The 18,973-nt window shown below is 39.7% G+C and overlaps 1 protein-coding gene across 1 annotated transcript in view; it reads left to right on the top strand.

The window, feature by feature from the left end:
* ENOX1 (ecto-NOX disulfide-thiol exchanger 1) overlaps positions 1-18,973 on the top strand; it is a 578,892-nt gene that overhangs the window by 103,664 nt on the left and 456,255 nt on the right. Inside the window, exon 2 of the mRNA XM_050766189.1 lies at positions 11,171-11,236. The gene's annotated coding sequence lies outside the window, so the exon portion shown is untranslated. The remainder of the gene's footprint in view (positions 1-11,170; positions 11,237-18,973) is intronic.

Raw genomic sequence — 18,973 nt, 5'->3', positions numbered from 1 at the left:
ATATAAAGTGAAACCTAAAAATAAATAAAAATAACAAAAAAGAAATAGACTGATAGTATATTCTAGAAAGCATAGGATCTCAAGTCAGAAGACCTGGATTTGGATACAGATTCTTTCACTTGTGTAGCGTTCTGCACGATTCTAAATCTCTTTGAGTCTGGATGTGTGCATTTAATAATGCTTATGTCACAACATTGTGAGAACTAAAAGATACCATAGATGCAAAAAAATGCTTTGCAAAAATAGTTATAGTGTGAAATTGTGTACTTTATAGAATCATCACTATGATAATTGCCACCTCAAGGTATCAAGCGTCAAACATTGGGCTCAAGATTTGAAGGGAAGAAGAGAAGGAGAGCTCTGGAGAGAGGTTGCTTTCAGTATGAAGGGAGAAGATTGCAGTATTTGTCTTATTTTTGAGGGCTCAGTTTCTTACCCTTTCCAGTTTAGGTGGCATTGGCGCCCTACAGCCTCCTGCTTCCAGCCTCAGAGCCACCTGTACGATGTCTCATAGCAGCACCAAAGGCCCTCATCTTGATTCTGCTTGTTCCTGACCCGTTGCTTCCTTTTGGCCACTCCCACTTGTGTGCCCTTTGCTCTCCCTGCCTCCCACTGGCAGTCCATCTCCATGGCTGACTGACTCGGGCTTTTCCTGGGAGCAGGCTCTCTGAACCCAGGGCCCTCCAAATTACTCCCAGTTTGCCTTCATTCTTGCCATCTGCCTTTCCTGTATTCTCTGCCAGTCTCACTGACCACACTACCAGAAAGGAAATAACATTTTAATGACATGAGAAAATGGGAAAGTGATATGTCCAGAAGTAAAAAGGGTTCTGTAGGGCAGATTGGATGGGGAAATAAGGCCTTGATGGAGGGTCTTGGTGGGAGACTCGGTGGGCAGTTTCAGAGGGTGGGCCACCTGAGTGTCTAATAGCAGGGCAAGTTTCAACTGTACTTTGTGTGTGCTGAGAGCATATTACTGTGTACCTTTGTGAAAGTATTGGCAAGACAATCAGTAATAGATGGAAATGACTCCATCTTCATACGAAGGCAACACATATGACCACTGTGATTTTAGCCCTGACAAGTGATTTTCTAAATCTGTAGACTGGAGGTCAGGGTGCAACTGACCAGCTATCTCAAACTTCTTTTCCCTGAACCCCTTTCTGTGGGTGTTCTCAGTCCAGTTATTTCAGGCCCCAGTAACTGTGACCACTGTGATCGTGCATAATTGCCTGTTGTTCCTTAGGGGGACTGTGCTTGCAAGGTAGGAGTCCTTTGGAAAAATATTATTAGAGAAAAGCAGCAGAGAGGAAGTCTGCAAATCAACTAGAAAACAACCAACCCACGTTTAGTAGGAACAGAAAATGTATGACTCACAGGGACAAACACAGAGGCGGACACCCCTTCACTGTTTCTCTTTCAGACTTCTAAATATGAGGTGGGAGTCCTCACAGCTCTGAGGGAGAGCCTGATAAATGAAAAACGAAAATGTATTTTTAAAACTTGTACAGGTAGTATACAGACTAAACGGTGTGTCCAGGCTTCCCAGTCCTGCCCCTAGCATGTGTCTTTAAATATGATCTGACTTATTTTTAGTGGTAATTTCATCTAGATAAATTGTATTCCTTTAAGTCATGTTACAAAGACCAGACCTCCTGTGAACTCTTTGGTTCTAGTGTTTTTGTTTTTCTCTTTTCCTAAAATGTGTGCAGTGCTTTTGATGTTCTTTGAGCAACCTAAAGACTAGATGAAGAATTCCAGGTGAGGCTACTGATAGGCCTGTGATTCCTGGGCATGAGTGTTTCTTCCCCTCATGAGGAATCTCCACCTGTGCAGCCCTCAGAGGATTTCTGGAGAGCTTGTGCAGTAGATGCCTTGTGGTTCATAATTTAAATGTCTGTCTAAAAATCTATGCCACAATATACCTTAATATTTCATTTGTTCTCTGTAAAGTTTGCCTTGGTGTTAACGATCTTTTGGCTTTATCAGCCACATTTTATGGATTATTAAAATACACCTGTGATGGGATGAGCAAAAAGAAAATGACACCAGTGAGGGAGCAGCACCCCCACCCTTACCTCATCCGATGATGTTGTCACGCTGAGGACAGGGCTTGCAGGGTGCCCGCACGCTCCAGATGATAGGCAGAGGGCGTGAGGTACGGCAGGGAGTCCTGAAGGGAAGCCGGAGCCCCTTGACTGCTTGCTGTGCGACCTTCAGAAGACCTTTCACCTCATTTGCCATCAGCTTCCTTGCATGTTAATTGGGACAACAATAACAACTCTGCCTCTCTGTTCTTCGAAAGATTGCTGACATGATTTAAAACTTGCTTTGAATTTCAAAAACAGTATTAAAACATATATGTTTACATATGTCCATGTATATGTGCAGATATGTGTGTATATGTGTGTACACACACACATTTGCTACTCATGCTGAGGCAGAGATCAAGCAAGCTGAACTTGATTTCCCTTGGAGAACTGAACATTCCCACTGCTTCCAGAGATCTGTACCATGGCACATGGCACCTTGTGTGGTCTTTGTGGCTAGGGTCTTCCCCATCTCAGTGCATGGTCTCTCCTCTCATTCAGAAATCATCTTTGATTCCTCTTTCTCCTTTATCCCCTACATCCAATCTGTCCATCACCAATCCTGTCAGCTCCTCTTTCAAATCCATCTACTTCTACTGCTCTGTTGCTACTACCGTAGACTAGACCACCATCATCAGCCTCTGTTGATTGCCTGTGATCCATTTTCCATACAGCAGCCCGAGTGACCTTTCAAAAATGTAGAATACATAATGACAAGCCCTGCTTAAAACTATTCAGTGGCTTCTTGGTGCTCTTAGAATGAAATTCAAACTTCTAACCATGACATGCCAGGCTTACTCTCGCCACTCTACTGGTTATCTTGTTCACTGTGCTTTAGTCAAGCTGGGCTCTTGGGTTCTTCAGCTCACCGCATTCTTTCATACTTTAAGGATTTTAAAAATAGGCTGTATTTTGGGGGGCAGTTTTAGGTTGGCAGTAAGATTTAGTGGAATGTACAGAGATTTCCCATATAGCTCCCCACAACCCACATGTGTAGCTTCCTGTATTATCAGCATCCCTCACCAGAGTGCTACGTTTGTTACAATCCGTGAACCTGTAATGACACATCATTGTCATCCAAAGTTCATCATTTGCATTAGATTTTGTTCCTGGTATTGTACATTCTATGGGTTTGGATAAACATATAATGACATGTATCCACTCTTGTAGATCATACAGGATAGTTTCACTGCCCTTAAAATCTTCTGCCCTCTGCCTATTCCTCCCTCCCTTCCCTCCCCCGCAACCCCTGGCAGCCACTGATATTTTCATTGTCTCCATAGTTTGAGTTTCCCCTCAATGTCATGTAGTTGGAATAGCATAGTATGCGGCCTTTTCAGACTGACTTCTCTCACTTAGCAATGTGCTTTTAAGGTTATTCCTTGAGGTTTTTGCGGTAGCTCTTTGCTCTGTTTGGCTTTACATTTTCACCTTACTTATCTAGCATCTCATCACCCTGTTGCATTTTCTTCCTAGCGCCTGTTGCACTTTGACATTCTCTTTTTGGTTTATTGCCTGCCTTTCCCATTAGAACTTTAGCTCCATGGGAGTGAGAGTCTTGTCTTGTTCCTGGCTTGTATCCCCAGCACCTAGAACAATTGCTGCTGCATAACACATACTCAGCAGACATTTGAAGGGTTAAATGTATGCGTGACTTGGACATTCATTCTTTTTAGCTTTACTCTTAAGGTGACAAACTCTTTCACTCTGCTTCAGGTTTTGTCCAGAGAAGAGGCAGAAATTCATGTTAAGTCACTGAGTCTGGGAATTATTTCTTGTTCACCTTTGGCTTCTGAAGCTCTGCTGGTTTTCTGCTGAATTTAATGGGTCTCTGGGCGAATGGCAGTTTGCTGGCCTTGGTGGGAATCAGTGACACTGCAAGAGAGAACAGAGGCCGTAGAAAATGATTAAGGGAAAATTGCAGAAAAGTATGATTTAACATTTATTGAGTCACACATTGTACTCAAAGCTGTGTATAACATAAAAAGCGAATTAGGAGACAAGTCAGATATAAAATGAGTGAGCACACACAAGCACACAAATACTGCAGAGAGAAAGGAGTATTTCTTCGGATGCCTTCTTTCATTTACCAAACTGTAGTCTTATCAAAAAATATAGGCTACTTCAGGAGAGAAAGAGTCTAGCCAGTGTTTGTGGCCCAGTTACGCCCCGTAGGGCACAGAGAGGCCTCAATTTCATTACTGGTTTTTAAAGAAACTTTCTCTTAGGCTAACAGACTTTCTAGAGAGGCCAAACCAAGTGAAGCTGAGTTAATGTTCTCATTAAAATGTTAAAGAGGCTTTATTCATGAACGACTGAAGCTGTAATTGCTTTATCCTTGTAAACTACGAAAATATGTGGTGATCTCTTATAGAGGCATTCACCCAGTCCCTCTGTCAGGAAGAGCTGTGTTGAGTGGAGGGCTTGGCTGCACTTAGGGACTGAAAAGTGGATCCTCTGGGTGGGTCGTATGTGTCAGGGATATGGTAGAAGTGATGGTAAGGGGTCCTCCATCAATCTGTTTTAATTTTATAGATCTTGTTTTGTATGCATGATTTGATCATTTGAACTTGAGTTCTAATTTGGAAATCATAGGAGAATCGAACATGTATATATATACACACGCAAAAAAAATATTGTGGAAGGAAGCAGGTTTTTAAAAAGCTGCTTTTTAAAACAATAGGTTTATCTTTTCTGTAAGCCATAGCTTATTGAGATGAGAATAGAAGAAACTGAAAGATGCTGATGTACTGGTGAAACTAAAGAAAGAATTGATCTGGAAAAGATATGGCATGTGATTTGCAGGGTGAGACGGCACTCAGATGGCTTTGGGAGGTAACAGACTTTTGTCCCTACTTTTTGCTGTCATTCAATGCACCAGTACAAAAACAAAGTGTAGAACTGTAGGTAGTGAATTCAGATGGCAAATGCAACTATTTTTTTCTTTCTGGAAATGAAATAAGGTTGAAATCAGACTTATTGGACTGAAATCATAGAGTGGTGGTTTTTATATAAGTAGGAAATTTATGTTGGAAATCTCAAAGTGAAATTTAAGGGGAAAAGATTAGAACATTTTACCTTTTCTCTAATTCCTTATTATTAGAACCCCTGTTCGTTGAATGGTAACAAATCTAAGTCTCACTATGTGCAGATATAATATGAGCAGTATCTAGGGATTGCTTTAAAATGGTGTAGAAGGAGAAAATATTTTTTCCTCATTCATCCTAAGTTTGTGGCTGATGCCCCTCTTAAAAAAAAAATTAACAAGAGAAAAGCACACAAATTTATTTAATATAAATTGTACATGACAAAGAAGCCTTTGTATGGACATAAAGACCTGACGAAATGGTTAAACTTGTTTATTTTTATGCTAGGTGATGAAAAAGTGGATAGTTGTGGAGAAATAGAATTGGTTAAAGGAAATATTATCTCATGGTAATAAAGTAGGAGAAATTTACAAAGGCTTTACTTTACTTTAGTAAATTTACTATTAAATTTACTTTAGTAAATACACTATCAAATTTACTTTAGTAAATACTAAAGTTTTTACAAAGTACTTTACTTTGGGTGGAGTTACACTAAAATACATATATCGTAGAAATGTCTTCTTTTTTCTTCAAAGGGTCAAATCCTTTTCAGATGTCAGTGCAGGGCGTTTGTTAAAACTGGCTCAAGTCTGTGGGGGCAATGGAGTTGAAAGTTAACAGGAAGCTCGCTCTCTCTATGATAGATTGCGTCGGTTTCTAAGTACTTCTTTTCTGAAGGGGTGATGATCTCAGTCCAATGTTGTCAATGGTATGAATCTCATAGTTTTTTAATACAAAGTAGATTCCAATATCTGGAACACTATTGATGATATTTAATAAAACATATTTTTTAAATTATTAAGGGATTTAGAGCAAGATATAACAAATTTCCTCTGCTGGCTCTTCCACTAAACTCTTGGGTGATTGAAATGGAGTGACTTGCCACCTCTTTCTTGGGGAACTGCTAGCCCAGTCCCTGAATTCAGAGGTGAATCCAGAGAGACAGGGATCCTTGAGCTCTATCCAGACACAGTTCAACTTATCATGTTTCCTCTTCCCCTTCTGCAAAATAGGATTCCAATCCCTTTCCTGATCTGTAGAGCAGATCTATTCTGGAGGTTTCTTTTTGGCTTGCCTAGGAAATTGTAGTGGGCTGTGATCAGGTCCTCACTTCCCAGTGTGACTCAGAAACCTTTGAAGAAGTGTAATGGTGTAATGAGACCTTCAGTAATAATGGGGTATGTATAGAGAGTATCATAGGAACAAACAGAGGGATTGACTATTCTAGGCTGCTGTAGTTTTTGAGAACTATTGTTTGCTTTCTAGAGTTTTCCATTTATTCATTTGCTGTTAGGATGTTGACATATCTGACTGCTCAGTGTCTCAGCCCAAAGCAGCACCTCTTTTCATTCTAGTTCTTAGAGGTGAGTTACATCCAAGACCCTATATTCACCTTACAATTAGATGATGTATTAGTCCGTTCTCACACTGCTATAAAGATACTGAGACTGGCTAATCTATAAACAAAGGAGGTTTAATTGACTGACAGTTCTGCATGCCTGGGGAAGCCTTAGGAAACTTAGAATCATGGTGGAAGGGGAAGCAGGCATGTCTTACACGGCAGCAGGCAAGAGAGAGAGCATGCGAGAGGAGGGAAAACTGCCTTATAAAACCATGAGATCTCATGAGATCTTACTGTCATGAGAACAGCATGGGGGAAACTACCCCCTTAATCCAGTCACTTCCCTCCCTCAACATGTGGGGATTACAATTTGAGATGAGATTTGGGTGGGGACACAGAGCCAGATCATATCAGATGTCGATGCCAAAAATCTAGAGGAAATTTTCAAAACCTATTATTGTGTGATATTTTCCTTCAAATACTGGTGGGTTTTTTTTTTGTTTTTTTTGTTTTTGTTGTTGTTGTTGTTGTTTGAGATGGACTCTCACTCTGTCACCCATGCTGGAATGCAATGTTGCAATCTTGGCTCACTACAACCTCCACTTCCTAGGCTCAAGTGATTCTCCTGCCTCAGCCTCCCAAGTAGCTGGGATTACAGGCATGCTAGCTAATTTTTGTATTTTTAGTGGAAGTGGGTTTTCACCATGTTGGCTAGGTTGGTCTCAAACTCCTGACCTCGAGTGATCCACCTGCCTCAGCCTCCCAAAGTGCTGGGATTACAGGTATAAGCCACCACTCCCGGCCCTATTTTCCTTCAAATACTTAATTCAGTTGTGTCTTAAGGCTTGTGTTGATTGGCCAGTGATTGTTTGACTAGTTAACTCATTCATTCAGCAAATATTTTGGGAATATGTACTCTATTTCAGGGTCATATATGGTATCTAGGGGCTGGGATAAAAAGATTGGGAAATCATATTTGCCTGTAGAGTTTCGTTGATAGTTCATATGTTGAAAATAAGGAGTGAAATACCTAAAGGAAGCCAAATTGCTTTTCTGCATTTCAAAGACTATATGCAAGATTGGCATATCACAGCCTACTCTGTAGAGTTCTCCATAAGTGCATTTCATGTGGGAAGTGGTACCAGATGTTTTCTATATTATGATAATCTTCATATATTTATTAAGCTGTAACTTGTAAGGCTTCCTGATGGGGCATAATAGAGGCTCTTTGTGTGCTACACTGTGTCTTTGTAAAGAAGCACTCTGTTAATTCCTGCCTAGTCATTTATCTGGCTCTTACTGGTAATGAAGCATGTTTCAGTCATTCCAGGAGGGTTTTGGGGATATGCACAAAGAGGAATAAGAGGAACAAAAGGGTTGGTTTCATGGTGGGTTGGAGGGAAATACTCTTAGGGAGAACCAGGGATAGAATGAAACCTTTCACCTAGTATGTTTTACATCTTTATCCCTTTTCAGTACAGCAGCCGAATACTCCAGAATTGTTTTACATTTTAGGAAATGCTAAGAAAATGCTAGGTTTTGAAAGTTTTTCTTTCCTCTCTCAATCATTGACCTGGCAGTGGGTTAGGAGAATCCGAGAACTCCCAAGAATTACAATGGAACAGTAGAGGAGTTGAGCCATTTTCCTATCATTTCTAAGTTCTGTGCTTGGGAAGACAGGTTATATACTGATAACAGAGATTTGATTCCAGGAAAGAAAAGAGAGGATAGAAGAGGGAAATAAAAATGTGGGGATGTTGGCCGGGCGCGGTGGCTCAAGCCTGTAATCCCAGCACTTTGGGAGGCCGAGACGGGCGGATCACGAGGTCAGGAGATCGAGACCATCCTGGCTAACACGGTGAAACCCCGTCTCTACTACAAAATACAAAAAAAACTTCGCCGGGCGAGGTGGCGGGCGCCTGTAGTCCCAGCTACTCGGGAGGCTGAGGCAGGAGAATGGCGTGAACCCGGGAGGCGGAGCTTGCAGTGAGCTGAGATCCGGCCACTGCACCCCAGCCTGGGCGACAGAGCAAGACTCCGTCTCAAAAAAAAAAAAAAAAAAAAAAAAAAATGTGGGGATGTTAATGAAGAAAAGGGAAAGGAGCAAAGAAAAAAAGGAAAAAAGATATTTGGTTGTCCTTCCTTCTCTCCCTTAGCTCCTTCTTCTCACAAAAGGAAGGGGTAGAAAAATGGGCAGGTTGAAAGGGAAAAGAAGGGAGTTGAATTAGAGATAGGAGGGCACTTGGAGATAGTGAGGGAGAAGGAAAATGAGTCAGAGAAATCGCAAGAATAAGTGAGGGGGAAGGAGATGGGATGAGAACTGTTTAAATTCAGGAAGAAGACAGGGGCTCAGAGAGGGGAGTGCATACTTTGGTCACACTGAGAGCCTTCAATTACTCCCAGCAGGGCATCTGCCAAATAGCCAGTGTCCCTTGCTGAAGACATTTTCCTGACTTTTGTATTAACTTTAATGTGATTCTCCTTATGGTACCTGTATTGCTGGTTGCAGTTTCATTGACACTCTGTGTGATCAAATAGCAAATGTGGAGGTACAGTTCTGCTATTCCTGCCCCCTTGCAGTTTGCAGCCGACTTCTGAGTAGTGCATCTTGTGTTTGATGTTTGCTCTTCCTCCTTGTCTTGTCGGAGAGTTGAAAGGGAAGAGACATGTTCCTAAGGGCTGTCACATTTATAGCTCATGCATACAAATATTAAAGAAGCTGAAAAAACTCGGTAAAATCACATTTTGATATTTTTTTTGAAATAAGGTAGTTGTCTCCTTGCTGGTCTAGTGATCTGCCCTAACCTAAGGCCACACTCACTATACCTGTAGGCAGACTGCTTCTTGGAAGATCTTTCCTCATCCTTTCTCAAGACTCGGCTCAGGAAACCTTCCCAGTATTTTCCACCTGCGTCAGGTACTTTCTAAGTGTGTACCAGTACCTTCCCCTGCCCCTGGCTTCTTGTGCTGACCTTTCCCTGTTAGATCTATCATGCCATGTGGTAATTTTTATCCTTCCACTTTGGGGCTCTTTACACAGTATTAGTTACTACTGAGCACCTAGTTATGGGACAAATAATGTCTATCTTGGATGTCTACAGATGCTGGTCTTTAGAGTGTAACATACTTCTAAATTTGGCTATGCTTTTAGATACCTGTTTACAGTTAGTCTACATGTTCTGGAAAGAAAAGAGATTTAGCCAGATGTAAGATGTTTCTGGAGAGTTTAGTAGAATATTTGGTTCCACAGTGAGATCACTTGGACACAGGAAGGGGAACATCACACACTGGGTCCTATTGCGGGGAGTGGGGAGGGAAGAGGGATAGCATTAGGAGATATACCTAATGTAAATGATGAGTTAATGGGTGCAGCACACCAACATGGCACGTGTATACATATGTAACAAACCTGCACGTTGTGCGCATGTACCCTAGAACTTAAAGTATATATATAAAAAAAAGGAATATTTGGTTCCAGATTCATGCAACTATAATAGAGGAATTGTGATTCCCTTCAGTTTTAGATACCAGAGGATGGTCTTGAAGTTTGGGGCAACCTGTTTCTTATGATTCTCGGACTCACAGGCCTGATGCATGAGGCACTTTAAAACCATGCTTCTCAGACTTTAATGTGCATAGGGCTTATCTGAGGATCTTGTTAAAATGCAGATTCTGTTGCAGTAGCTCTCAGGTGGGTTCTCACACTCAGCACTTCAAGCTCACTGGTGAGGCTGATTTTGCTGCCCGTGGACCACACTCTGAGTAACAAGGCTTTGAAATACTTTCTAGAAAATAAAATTGGGATTTATCCTATGAAAATATCTAGGTGTACTTTATAGTTTGAAGAACCACAAATTTCCTGAGAGAAAGCTTGTAAGTGTGTAACTCTTATTTCAATTTGGAAACTTGCAAGAATTTCTCACACTTAAAAACAGTACATCTGATACCAGTCAACCCCTGAAACTGCTTTTGAATGACATTTTAGATTGTACTGCCCTTAATTAATATACAGCTTCATTTATTTGGGCTTTCTTAGATTTGGGAGGCCCTGGCCCTAGCACTGGCTTTAGTGTAGCTACTTTAGCAACGAAGACTACTTCTTTTTTTTAAATTTATTTATTATTATTATTATACTTTAAGTTCTAGGGTACATGTGCATAACGTGCAGGTTTGTTACATATGTATACTTGTGCCATGTTGCTGTGCTGCACCCATCAACTCGTCATTTACATCAGGTATAACTCCCAATGCAATCCCTCCCCCCCTCCCCCCTCCCCATGATAGGTCCCGGTGTGTGATGTTCCCCTTCCCGAGTCCAAGTGATCTCATTGTTCAGTTCCCACCTATGAGTGAGAACATGCGGTGTTTGGTTTTCTGTTCTTGTGATAGTGCAGAAATAACTCTTTGAAAGATTGACAGTTCGAAGGCTTTGTTTATGATGAGACCTTCACATTTATTGATTGTTACCAAGTTAGCACCATGCAGAGACCTTCTCCAAGGGCATTCAATTGCAATGGCCAGAAATGGAAAGGGCAATGTTCAGCTCGAACTTTGCAGGCGAAACCTTGCATCTGCTTACATATATATGTTCAGTCAGCTCTCTGAAATTCATGTTTGAAGTTTTTTCTAACAAGATGGCCTTTATTTTACAGGTCCTTTGCTGCCAGCATGATATCATATTTATAATATGTGGAGGAGAGAGAGCTCACCATGCTCAGGTAAAGGGATGGTATGTGTACCATAAATAACAAGCAGGTTGGTTGTCACCATATGGGAAGGGATGTAGTTTAATTATACCTCTGGCATCATTCCCTAATGTGCATCTTCGTTATATCTGGGGTTCAGAGGGCCTGTGGCAGAAGATCTCAGTGAACTAACATGCATTTGGGGGAGCATTTACAAAGTACCTACAACAGGGCCTCTAAACAGCCAGCAAGGAAATAGGACTGGTCACTTGAAATCTCTTTCCAGCTTCTACAGAGGTTACATAAAGGTACTACCATTGTTCATCTTTATCACCTTATCATGAAGGCTTTATCTTTCAACATTTATGTAAATACATGAATATTGAAGACTCCTAATTAAAGTCTTATCTCTGTCCCCTTATCTAAAGTTATCCTTCTAAATTTCCTTTGCATTTTCTTTTGAAATAAGTGCATGTCTCACAATTTGATTTGCCCAAACAGGTCACTGAGATTAATTTTCCATTAACCTTTATTGCTTCTGTTTCTTTCTAATCATCTTCTTAGAGGATTAAACAGTCCCCATTGGGTTAGTCTCTCCTTAGGATATGAGCCATCTTTTTCTTTGATGCCCTTTATAGAACTGATGTGGATGATGGTGATCTATTGCCCGACCGAACCTGGACCCATTAACTGAGCCAAAGCTTCCTTAGGTAGACCCACGCTAGGAGTTCTGATGACCATGGCAATTTTGTTATTGGGCTTGCTTCTTTTGTGACCTGGTCTGTATTAGTTTCATCTGACTGCCTTAACAAAGCGCCACAAACTGGCTGGCTTACACAATAGAAACCTATTGTTTCACAGTTCTGGATTCTAGAAGTCCAAAGTCCAGGTGTCAGCAGGGTTGGTTCCTTCTAGGCCGTGAGGGAAAATCTGTCCCAGGCCTTTCTTCTACCTTCTGGGAGCCTTGGGCATTCCTTGACTTATAGATGGCATTCTCCCTGTGTCTTTCCACTGACTTCCCTACATGTGTGTCTGTGTTTATGTCCAGGTTTCCTTTTTGTAAGGACACCAGTCATATTGGATTAGGGCTCACCCTAATGACCTTAACTTAACTCAATAATCTGCAAGGAGTCTTTCTAAAAATGTCACATTCATATGTATGAGGGATTTAGATCGTAGCACCTTTTTGAGGTACATAATTCAGCCGACAGCACTATGTGGGTACAGGCATACCTCATTTTATTTCACTTGGTTTTGTTGAGCTTTGCAGATACTATGTTTTTTTACAAATTGAAGGTTTGTGGCAACCCTGCATCCAGCAAGTCTATCAGCACCATTTTCCAACAGCACATGCTCACACTGTGTTCCTGTATCAACACTGTTTTAGCAATAAAGGATTTCTAAATTAAGGTGTGTTCATTGTTTTTTAGATAAAATGCTATTGCACACTTAATAGAGTATAGTATAGTGTAAACATAACTGGCAAACCAAAAAGTTTGTGTGACTTGCTTTATTGTAATGGTCTGGAACCGAGTCTGTAATATATTCAAGGCATGCTTGAAATGAATTCCTCTAGATACCCCTAAAGCTTCTAGCATGGTGCCTGCTGCTTAATATTTGTTGAATTAGTGAATGGCAAGGACCATAAAGGCCATGGCCAAATTTAATTTGACAAAGCCAAGTGCAGTGACCAGAGGTGGGCAGGTATTATGCTGGCATTTGTCCTCAGGGAACTGTTGCCTTCAGGATAGTTCAGGCTAAACAACCTCATAAATGAGATAAGAGTTTTCCTTTAAAAGTAGTAGCCAGTGGGGTTTGTATAAAATATAGCCCTTTGTGTGAGCTGCTACTGCTGTCTCTGTTGGCGTCGCAGGTTGAACTGCCAATTTACATGCTGCCTCTATCAGTACATCAAGATATCTTTCCAGCTAATTCAATACCATTTAAATCATACTTAGCCAGGCTATTCTTTCTTTCCAGCTGCATCGCTTTGCACTTATTAAATTTAACGTTCTGTTCTCTGGCTTTAATCTCTAAATGCTATCCTGAAATAGATCTGCCCTAATCGTGTCTTCTTCCTTCTTTATGCTTCCTTAGCTCAACATTATTACAAGTTATCTTTTGAGTGTTCAGATTTGGGTGTTGATAAATTATTAGGATACTGGTCTCAAGGTAGCACTTAAATGATCTGTTCTTGAGAGATGCTTATTTGGGAAACCCTTTATTTCCTCTTGGGGCAGTGCTTTCTAGCCATGTCTACTGTTACTTCCAGGAAAGGATTACCTTTTTAATAGCAAAACGGAGCCTCCTGCTGAGATGAGTGAAAGTCCAGGGGCAGATCTCCTCCTAGGAGTGAGGTAGGCATCTTTAGGAGCCCTGCAAATTCACTTAAGCCCCTGGATTAGTGCTGCGTGGAGCTGCTGCAAGCAGGCAGGCCAATGTCTAGAGATTGACTGTGTGGGTCAGGCCCAGGCCTCCAGGAACTCTGAGCTGCAGGCAGGGTGGAATCATTTACTTACAAGCTTTTCCAGCCCCACAGGAGCTTTTGTGTTCCTGGGGGTGGGGCTGCAGGCTGTCCCATGGCCAACTGATAGCATTGGCTTAGACAGCAGTGGATTTATAAGATGATGACAGGCAGCAGAAAATGAAAAAATGAAAATGAAAATTCATTTTAGCATGTTTCACACTGACATTAGTCCTAAGAAAACTGGTAAATCAAAGAGCAAATATTTATGGCATGTGTGATGCATGTAGGCACAGTTCTACCAAATGCCAGGTACAGATGTATAACTTCATCCTGTGTCTCCCTTGCTTACTTTACTTTTCCATTTTATGCAAGAGCTTACTACCTTTGATTAGAGGTCTCCCATAACTTTTCATGTGAACTCTCCTAGTGTGGCTTGTGGGCGTGTCTATAGGGTTTCATTAAAATTGAAACCGTTAATTCGTTTTGGTTATACAGTGATCAAACAGAGTGATGGTGAGCCAGCCCTTGCTGGCTGCAGGTAGGGCCTGGTGAGCGATTATATTCTGGTAATTCAGCTGTTCCAGAATAGCCAGTGAAGTACTCTGCAGTGTGCACTACAATAATTATAATATCCCAATAAGTCTTATTTTAATAATTAAGTTATCTTATGTGTACCTAACACTTCTCTATTATTAAAGAGAAAATAATCCAGAAATAAAACCTCGGGTGCCTTGAACATGGAAAACGAGTTTTATTATTGTTGCTTTGTCTTTACTCCATTTTGCATTCTCTCATTTCACTCATCTTACATTTCTGAAAACTCAGCTATAAGATTCTCATGGACTTGATAATAATTTGCTAACTTGTTAAACTCTGATTTAAAAAGGGGCAAATGAGAAAAATGATTCTGATGTCCTTTTAGTTAATAATTAACATGGTAAGTTTTTCTTAGATCTCTGACATTAGAATGTAATTATTATATTATGGAAAGTATTTTAATTAAACAAATTATACTTCAAGATTCTGTCAACATTTTTCAGAAAATTTTTGTACACAAGTCAATTAAAATAGGAATCTTAATATCTGCTTTCTGTAGGATCTTCTGCCTCTCCCTCTGACGGTTCCTTCTTTGTTTCATTTAAATCATGAGTTTATGTTAAGTGCTTATGAGCTGGTAATATAAAAGTGATGAAGAAGAGCAGTGGCTTTTGGCAGGGAACTCAGAAGCTTGAAATTCTCTTTCATCTACATTTAGTTACCACTAAACTGTCAAATTTCTGTAATTCTTTGATATTTTTACTTTCCTTTTTTTAAATCTACGATTATTCTTTCCAAGAATTTCTTACCTTTTTCTTGCTTGTTCATATGACCACTCTGTTTGGTTTGTTCATTTGTTGTTTATTCGTTTGTTCATTCATTCATTCATTCATTCATTCATTCATTCATTCATTCATGTAGTACCCTTTTGACATGTACCAAAAATTGTTCTGGGCATAGTATCAAGTATATTATAATTTATATGGGAGATAGCAATGATTTTTGCATGAGTATGATAGAGCTATAAAACTAAGTATACTTTTTATATAGGAAACAGAGCAACTAAATTGGCTTGGGACAATTAGGAAATACTTTATAGAGAAGATTGTATTTGAATGGAAATTGATAGGAAATGAGTGGTAGAGAGTGAACATTCTAAAGGAAACAGAGGGGAGATTAGCAGAGAGGTTTGAGGAGGCAGGGCAAGTTTGTGTATTCCATGCTGTTTAGGTATTGCTGGAGCATAAAGTGTGAAGAGGGATATAGGGCCGGATGAGACTCTATAGGAAGGCAGAAATCAAATCTTGAAGGTCCTTTGACACGTTGTTGAGCCTTCTTTTGTATGTCTTCAGTTCATCCTGCTCCTTGCAGGGAGAATGGCTGTATGAAAGAGTGCTTATATCCTGCCAAACTCTTCCTTTATGACCCTTGTCCTGGTCTCACTGCTTCCAAAGGGAAGTCAAGCATTTTCTCTCTTTAATTTACTCCATTGAATCATTTCCTCCACTAGATTTGCCTGCTTTGCTTTTCACACAGAATTTGTTACTTTCTCAGATTCCATTTTCAAAATCCTCCTTTAAGACCTCACTGAAATTCATATCCTTTGTGAAAACTTTTCTCTACTCATGAATGATTTTACCTCTTGTGAATTCCAGAACTTTGAACAGACTCTGCATATTGCAATCTTCGCATGCTTCTCATATGTCACAAGTTATTTTTATAACATTCTTAGACTATCCACATGTTGAAGGGAAGGGCATTCTACCTATCATGTATCCTATGTATGCTGGAAGTGCAGCTTCTTGCATGTATTAATAGTAGACATTGCATGGATGTTTGTTAAAATGGTAGAGGAAAACAGAGTTCCTTTAATTTGAAAGGCTGCTACAGAGGTAGAACTGAGGGATTGATTAATTGTCATCTGGAAGGAGTATAGTTAACATAATGTCCAGATGAAACTCTTAGAGGAAGAATAATTGTCAGTGAAGGTAGAAGGATTACATTAAACAAAAGGCAGAAATATGTACAGAAAAAGATGCAATTTGAAAATCAGTTAAACTGCCCAAAGGTTTAGACATGGGAAGAAGATACTTAGAAAGCCATTCAGCATGTGTGATTGTCTTTGACAGTGAGTGACAAATGGAATAACCGGGAAAAGCACCTATATTGCATGAAGATGCTCTGCATTATTAAATAAAATGGCCTCTGGAAAACTTGATTCAATTTAAGACTTCTCAGTTGCAGATCTGGAGACAATCACAAATTCAGAAATATATTTATGAAACTCTGTTGCCACTGAGCTCAAAAGACCGTAATCCTATTACTTGTGATTTTGAAAAGGGTAAACATGAAAAACTGAAAAGAGTTATTGATTAAAGGAGTAATATGAACAGGAATAATGGAATTAAAGTAATTGAGGCAATATTGGGCCTAATGGACCTTGTTCTCCTAATGCGTTTCTTCTGCTTTTGTATTGAGTTGGCCCCAAAGTCGATAGGACTATGTGCACAGAAAGAGAAGGACATGATGGAAGAATTAGTATTGCTGTCTATAAAAAAAAAAATCAATCTGTTGTTCTTACAGAAGAACATCAATCAGTCTGTGAAATCAATTAACTGGAATTTTTTACATTTGGCTTCTAAGATAATGAGACAAATGATGAGAAAAGACTGTATGCCTTGCATATAGTAGATACTCAGTATATGTTTCTTGAATTGAAAACCAAATGATATCATGGATTTAATTTAAAAACTGCTTCAGTGTAAGTCCTTTTATCAGCCCTAATTCAGTCCCATTTCTTTTACTGGGCTGCCTATATCTATAGTACTGTAAATGTAGATTCCTCATTTTTATTGATTCTTGCTCTGAAGTGCGTTCTCTCACATTTTTACTGCCAAGGAGTCCAGGCCAGCTTCACATGACTTTGGATCTCTGTATTATTTAGTGTCTTAACTGTTTTCTGTGACCAGACTTCCTGCCCTATACAGTATTGGCAGATTACATTTTTTGAAATATCATTTTAACAACATTCCTCTCTATTCAGAAAACATCAATGTCTCTTTGTTGTCTACAAAATTGTGGGCTCATTGTACTTTAGAGTTCATTCCCCACTGCTTGACTTTGAAAGCTTGTGTGTTCAGACTTGTCCAGACACCCGTCCATACTTAACTTCTACCAGCCTCCTGCCCAGACCCTATGGGGAAGACAGATCCGTCTCTTCATTCTGTCATCCCATTTTGCAATGCACACAGTGTTCTGCATTGGATCCTTCCTCCCATATCTATATCCATCCAACTAAAGTCAGTTCTGCTCCAGGCAATATAGTCCTTAAAGCTGCACATTATCAAAAGCTGTGCTACAAAGACAATTATTTCAGGGGCATAAATAGTGTTGGGGACTTGAGGGTTGCGGGGGCACAATAAACAGAGTTGTTTTACCTGAAGTTATTTAAATAATAATGATATTTTCTATCTCTGTAAAAGTATAACTTTAAAACCTGAATATCACGAAAAATGCATTTTGTTGTATCTCTTTTTATAAGATTGTAGTGAACTAAGCTGATATTTTAAAAAATTGTTTTAACATCTTAATGATCCACTATTGTGAGAAATGGAGAATAAAGACCTTAGCAGCTATGTTGTAAGCAAAGGAGCTTTTTTTTTTTTTCCCTTATGCCAGGAGTCCTAGTATGCATAAAATAAATCATATTCCCCAGTCAATTGATCACTTTATACCTAATACACATTATGCAAGCTCTGCAGAAGAAATACCTGTAACACTTATTGTTCCAAATGGAGTTTAAGGTGCTTTTTCCTCCACGATTTTGTTTTTTAGCATTCTTCCTTGCCTGGTGATTTTTCTCTCTGAATACTCTCTTTTAGGTTAATTATCAATTCAAGGACCTCTTTAATCATTCATCTTTTTGAGAACTTTTAGAGACTGTTTTGAAATAGAGACATATTTTTATTTCCCACAATGTCTAATACCTTGTTAGAGCAGTGATATAGCTTATAAGAGCATGCAGTTATTAAATTCAGTTTCATCTAAATCCAAAAATTGCTATTTTCTCTACTTCCTGTTCCTCCTGAACATTGGGCCTTGGCTTAATGTTTTTGGGGGAACAAAAAAGAGTAATCCCCACTTCAATGTCAATGCAAAAGGGTAAAGACTGACTGATAGTTTTCAGATTAAGGATAAATACATGTGTTAGTTCCTGACCCTTCTTGAAACTTCATTAAAATGATGTTTAAGGGATTTTTATTTTAAAAGGCACACACCCATGAGACCAAAGAAATAGGGCAACAGTTACAGCATTTTGGGGTTTGGGATATAGATGGATGAGTGCTAACTTACTTAGCAGACCTGAGAAAGTGAAGTTTTAACCTGGCAGAGGAGAAAGGGAAAAGGTAACCCAAATTATACTGATGAACCCTGCAAAAACTCAGGAACAAGAACCCCTGGAGCAGAGAGTGAAGATACAGTTGAGAAGTATTGGCTGAAAGTTCAGATCTGCTTCCTAACTTTATACAAGGAGGAAACTGCTCCTCTATTCCAGCGGAGGGATGAAGATTATGTTTTCTATAGAGATAGTAAAACAGAAGGTTTCTGGATTGAGAAGTATCAGGAAAGGTTAAAAGTGGTATAATATGGTCCTGAAATCAGATGGATTGTGGATTACACTGATTTTCCAAATCCCAAGAATGACAATACCTTCTGTTCTCTGTTCCTTAGCCTACAGGCAACTAAGGATACCTTTCCTGCAGGAA

The sequence above is a fragment of the Macaca thibetana genome, chromosome 17, assembly GCF_024542745.1.
Source record: "Macaca thibetana thibetana isolate TM-01 chromosome 17, ASM2454274v1, whole genome shotgun sequence".
Taxonomy (NCBI): Eukaryota; Metazoa; Chordata; class Mammalia; order Primates; family Cercopithecidae; genus Macaca; species Macaca thibetana.
Note: the sequence above shows the minus strand (reverse complement) of the source record. Positions and strands in the feature narration are given on the sequence as shown.